A 6918-nucleotide genomic window follows, 5' to 3' on the forward strand; every position below is an offset into this window, starting at 1 on the left:
AATAATAATAATAATAAATGTTGAGTTGAAACTGATGCAATGGAACCCGCTTAATTTGTTGTTGGAAATGTAAACTACTACCACCATTTTGGAAATCAGCAAGGACATTTTAAGCAACTAAATTTAACAATTCCATATGATAGACATCCTATTTACACTTGTGTTTCTTAAGAGAGTTAAGCACATCATACTATTGTGATACATGCATATCAATTTTTCCATTAGCATGATTTGTAGTAGTTAAAGCCTGGAAGCAGCCTGAGTACTCAACAGATGATTATATGAAGAGAATATGTTGTCTATACAAAATGGAATAATATGTGACTATGTAGATGAACAAATTTGAGACACAGAAAATCTGATGCATCTAGAAAATACATTGTTTCAGGTCAGCCAAAAAGCTCAGTAGATTAAAGCACCTGAAAGCAGGTTCAGGGGCTAGGAGTTTGATCCCTAGGCTTGCTATGCTAGCCCCATCCCCAGGGTGCCCTGAGACAGCAATTGAAACGGCATGGTGGCACACACCTGTAATTAAAGCACTTGGGAGGCTGTAAACAGGAGGATCACTATGAGTCTGATCTAGTAGTGTGACCCTGAACACCCTGTTGGCCCTTCTCTAAAATACAAAAAAAAAAGTGTTTCATGTCAATCAGACACACAAATTCAAATACTGTACAATATCTTTAAGTTGAGCATGTTATTACTAGAAAGAAAGAACATTATAAAGGATGGTTAGAGAAATAAAGGGTTAGACCTCTTTTGAACCAAAATGTGTCCAGGGGACAGAGGACAAGGGGGAAGGGGTAGAGAAAGTGGAAATAATTTGAGCAAAACTACATACCATTTACAGGAACTTAATCACCTAAGTGACTATAAACACTATATGTCATAATCATCAGATAATATTAAGAATATCAACAAGAACAAAAATGGAGCAAAAGGATTTAAAGGAAGCAGGATCACAGGAGAGAAAGGGAGGGTGTTTAACAAAATGAACTTCTATTATGTATGCATACCCAGTCCTCCAGATGAATGTGTAATGTGCTACAGACATATAGTACTTTTAAAATGTGGGTCAAGCCAGATTTCTAGACCCTATCTCAAAAGTATTAAATAATAATCTGTATTTTATTTATTTATTTATTTATTTATTTATTTTTTGGTACCAGGGATCAAACTCAGGACCTTGCATTTGCCAGGCAAACACTTACTCAACTGAGCAATCTCCCTGGCCCAATAATCTGTATTTTAAATAAGTAATCAATGCAATGATTTGTTTCACTAATGTTTAAAAAGAAATGTATTAGAATGAACAGTTTCCATATGGATGTAATTATGAAAGATTGATGAGAATCAAGAGGAGAATCAATAGAGTCTATTTCAACACTATTGTAGAATGTCTGAATTAATAATGAAATTGTTGTAGGCAGCTGAATAAGAGAGAAATATTACAGTCAGTCAGACAGGGCCAGGCCTTCAAGGAGACAAGATGGAAGAAAAGGAGACTTTGTAATTTGGAAGAGACAGATACTCCCATATAGGCCACACCTAAGACCAAGGCAAAAGAGGAGACACAGCTAAATACCACCCTAGGGATAGGCATCAGGGAATGATATTCTAAATAGGTGTCAATCACCTTGAAAGAGCCCAAATAAGTCTATAACCCAATCCCAAATGGGAAGAGACCCTGTCCAATATTTATGCCCTCTTGCTAAATTGCTTCTCCATTTGGTACTGGATTTAATCAAGTTTACCTGAGCAATGGTGTTCTAATCTCATTGGTTGGCCATAGCTTAGTCTTGCCTCATGCACACTTAAGCAAGTTCCCACGTCTTCTCTACCACCGTAGACTGGCGTCACCATCGCATGGTTTTGCTCTATAAAAGTCACTGGAAGAGACACCTTCCCAGGGACAAACCTCTAGGGCCCCCTTCCTGTCACTCTCTTGAATAGAAGCTTTCTTTTCCTCAATAAATATACTCTGCTAGACCAAAATTAGAGAAAAAAAGAGGGCAACAAGGAAAGCCAACATTTTGACGCTAGCCTTCGAAGGTCAATTAAGACTCAGGACATTTGAGAACTTGTACCGTAACGTCATGTAACTGAGTAGTGTTCCAAATTTTCTGATCGAGAAGATTATGGGGACAAAGAGGAAAGTGATCAATGATGTAGAGTGTGCCTAAGGAGAGTCACATGGAGAGAAAACATTCTGTCAGTCTTTCACAGAGAGCAAATTGGCCAAGCAATGGCCATGACTCATCCACATGGCTGGCACTGACAAAGGATCTACAATCTGAGGTACAGGATCTCAGGATAAATCCTGAGGGGATTTAACGGACCTTATCAGACCCAAAAGCCACAACTCTTGTTGCATATGTTCTGCTTTACCTTGGTCTTAACCATCCAGAAGAAAAGTATAAAAACAAAATATAAGAAGTAAAGCCATACAGTTGTGTTGAGCTGTAGGGGACTCAGGTCAACAATTTCTAACATTGCCAGTCAAGTGGAAGACCCAATACTATTATGGGCTACTGGACTCTTTCAGGATATTTTGCTGAGTTAACACACCTATAATATTCAAATAACAGAACTTAACAAAAAAAAAAGGATATACGAATGAATGTCCATTTTTTGCCTGTGTATTCAATGTGATTAGGATAGATATATAGCCACATTTTCTTAATGAATAGAGTGATTTGTTTTATTGGTGTTTGTAAATAGGATATCATGTATGCATCTTGTACAGCAATTAACCAGTATGAAGAATGTATGCAATGTTTTAATTATTGAAACTGTCCTACCAATTTGATCTGAAACTGTCTCATTGCTATTTGTTTATCAATAAAATTATGGAAAAACAATTCATTCTTTGGCTTTAGAGAAAACGAACTCATCCCAGGTACCTTTTAGACTGGGTAATCAGTTTTTCTCCCTGTGTCATTTGGAGGCTTCACTGTGTCAAAATGTACTGAAAAGAGACTCAACCCTAGCCCAGGCCTGTTGAGTGTGTAGTAGAGCTTAAAGCTACCGTGCTTGTGTGGGATCTGTCCAGTACAAATTCATGAACACTGTGAGTGAGACCTTGCTCTGCACCCTTGGGAACCCCTACCACCACTGGTTAGAACCTCCTGGCACAAGCCCACCCAGTGAGTAAGAACTTCTGCCATGTTCTCTGGACATCCAGATTCAGCCCTAGCCAGGCCTGGGCAGTGTGAGGAAGAGCTTCCAGCTAACGTGTGCCTGAAGAACCTGTCCAGTCCAAGCCCAGTAACAGCATGAGAACCCTTCCTTGCCCTTGTGACCCCACAACACCACTGCGCAGGCCCCCAACACACGAATGCCTTGTTCTCAGGACCCCAAAATACAGCATGAGCCCAGGCCCTGTGAGTGTGTGGGAGAGCTTCCTCACTCATCTAAGTCCCCTTGTCCACTTCAGATTCACTTCAGGCCTGGCATACACGCTTGAAGGGAAACTCCGCAGAAGCAGTCCCTGCAGAGAGAGTAGGAGACAGAACTAAAAGCTAGTCCCACACATCTTCCAGAGGGGCACAACAGGTTCAATCAAAAGAGCTGCAACTGGAAGGAGATGAGCACAGCAGCCAGACCCAAGCCAGGCACAACTAGATAAATTCAAATTTTGTAGATCTGCACCTGAATTTCAGTAGGTACAAAGGATATAACTGCTCCAAAGCTCTACAGCAAAGATCAGAAGACAGTGCTACACAAAATGACAATGAAAAGGAGCAAAATGCAATCTCACACCCCAAGCCCACCCATAACAAGTACAGAGGACACTAACACAGAACAAATTGGGAATCACACAGCTGAAATCAATGAATCAATGGCTTCTGAAATAAAGCAAAAACTGCATAAAGGTATAGAGGAACTCAGATTGGAAATGAAAAAAGAAATCCCTGAATTAATTGCAACTGCAGTAAAGAATCAAATGCAGAAACATATGGAGGAAACTCAATGCTCACCCAGAACAAGTACAGAGGACACTAGCTCAGCTCAAATGCATGAATTAATAGCATCAATTGTAAATAAGTAACAGCAGAAAGTCATAGAGGAGGGGCTGGAGAGATGGCTCAGTGGTCTAAAGCACCTACTTAGAACAAGCTTAGCAAAAGCATCAGGGACCGCGGTTCGATCCCCCAGCACCACATGCCAGCCAGCCCTGCCCCCTGGTGGGCTGAGCTGGCCTCTCTCTCTCTCTCTCTCTCTCTCTCTCTCTCTCTCTCTCATAAATAAATAAATAAATAAATAAATTTAAAAAAAAGAAAGTCATAGAGGAACTGAGAGTGGAATTCTTTTCTACTAGCTCAGGTCAAATGTACGAAATAATAGCATCAATAGTAAATAAGCAACAGCAGAAAGTTATAGAGGAACTCAGAGCAGAATTTTCTGAAATAAGAAAAGAATTCTCAGAACTCATAGCATCTTAAGTAAAGAATCAACTACAGAAACATAGGGAGAAAATCCAATCTGAAAAAACACTGCAGTAAAAGAACTAATAACTGCTTCTAAAGAAGACATTGATAAAAATAATGCAGGAGATTAGAAAAAATGACAGATTCCTTGAATGAGCAATACAGGAAAGAAATAGAGCACAGAAAGCAGAGTCAAAGAGATATAGTGGAACATAAAATCTCAAACACAAGCTTGAAAAACTGAGTGAAAGTGAAGACAGACTTCAGATCTTGAAGACACTAGTGCAGCTAGTGAAAATGTAAGAAAAGATCTCTTTTGAAAATGAGGATGGAGGAAAAAATAATTGAGCACTTGGAAGACGATGCAAAGATGAACAATGTGTGACTGCAAATATCCCTGAGAAATAAAGAGTCAATACAAATGACATTAAAATATATTGACAGAACTAATAGCAGAAAACTTCTCAAATATAAGGAAACAACCTGATAATCAGGTAACTGAAGCATACAGAACACCAAGGAACCTCAATCAAATTAAGCACAATGAGACATGTAATAGTCAAGAACCCAGAAATCCAGCAAAAGAATAATATGCTGAAAGCTGCTAGAGAAAAGAAGCAGATCACATTCAAAGGAAAACCCATCAGAATTATAGGCGACTTCTCTTCACAAACCATGAAGGCAAGAAGACCATGGAGCAGAGTACTTCAACTCCTCTATGAAAACAAGTTCCAGCCCAGACTCCTTTACCCTGCAAAACTCTCATTCAAGTTTGTTGGATAAGTGAAATACTTAAATGTCAAAGACAAAATAAAGAATTTCATGATGACAAAGCCAACCCTGCACAGGATCCTGAAAGATGTTCTAGAGTGGGACCAAAATGATCAGAACTCCAAGAACATAAACAGAAGGAACCCACTAAATAGGGCAAACAATTAAACACAGGAGGAAAAGAAGTAAATAACAGCAGGTAAATAACATGTAATTCAATACATCTCAATTAAAACCATCGATGTAAATGTATTCAATTCACCAATTAAGACAAATTGACTGACACAATTGAGTTACGTGATGTTAAAGTACAAGTTCTCATAAGTCCTGTGTTTTAATTGACTTTGGAAGGCTAGGGCCAAAATGTTGGCTTTCTTAGCGGCCATTTTTTTCCTCTAATTTTTGTCTGCAAACTTAGGTTATTAACCCTCCAGCAGAAAAGGGTTTTGACAAAGTCCAGCACTGTCTCATGTTCAAAGTTCTAAAGACACTTGGAAGAGATGGTTTCTACTCCAATCTGGTAAAAGAGATTTATGAAAACCCAATTCTAACATTATTCTAGTTGAGGAAAAACTGAAATATTTTACTCTTAGATCTGGAACAAGAGAAGGATGTTCTCTATTACCACTCCTATTCAATATAGTTCTGGTATCACTAGCTAGAGCCTTTAGACAAGAGAAACAAATGAAAGGAATAAGAATAGGAAAAGAAGAATCCAAATTATCATTATTTGCAGAAGACATGATACATTATTTGGAAGATCCAAGAAACTACACCAAGAAGATTCTTGAATTAATACAAAAATTCAATAGCATAGCAGCATACAAAGTCAATACGCAAAAGTCAATAGCAATCCTGTACACAGATAACAGTCACATTGAGAGAGAAATTATTGAAACAATACCTTTTACAATAGCACCAAGGAAAATGAAATGCCTTGGAATTAATCTAACTAAAAATTCAGATATATTTTCAATGAAAATTACAGTACTCTTAAAAAAGTAATCATAGAGATTAAAGAAAATGGAAATTTATTCCACGCTCCTGGAAGAGAAGAACCAACACCGTGAAGATGACCATACTCCCATATTCTTTGTACAGATTTAATGCAATCGCTTTCAAACATACCTCACGAACCTAGAGAAATCATTTCTAAAATTTACATGCAACCACAAAAGACCTAGAGTAGCAAAGGTAATCTTGGGCAACAAAGAGAAGAATGGAGGCATTACAATTCCTGACATGAAATTATACTACAAGGATACTGTGATAAAATCAGCATTGTACTGGCAACAAAATAAAGCTCAGGATCAATGGAATAGATTAGAAGATGATGAAGCCCATACAAAGTCAACCACCTTATCATTGACAAAGGGACCAAAAATACTCACTAGAAGCAAGATAACCTCTTAATAAATGGTGCCTGAAAAACTGGCTCTCTACATATTGAAAATTAAAACTTGACCCAGGCCTATCACCATGAACTAAGCTAAAGTCAAAATGAAATAAAAATTTAACATTAAAACAGAAATACTAAACCTCCTGGAATAGAGAGTAGGTGGAAATATTGAAGATAGGCATAGACAAAGAGTTCATGTACAAAAATCAAATCGCACAGGAAATACTTGAAATAATTAACAACTGGGACGTGCTCTTACTGACAAGATTTTGCACTCTAAAAGAAATTACCAACAAAGTGAAAAGACAACCCACAAAT

The sequence above is a fragment of the Octodon degus genome, unplaced genomic scaffold (assembly GCF_000260255.1).
Source record: "Octodon degus isolate 3935 unplaced genomic scaffold, OctDeg1.0 scaffold00103, whole genome shotgun sequence".
Lineage (NCBI taxonomy): Eukaryota > Metazoa > Chordata > Mammalia > Rodentia > Octodontidae > Octodon > Octodon degus.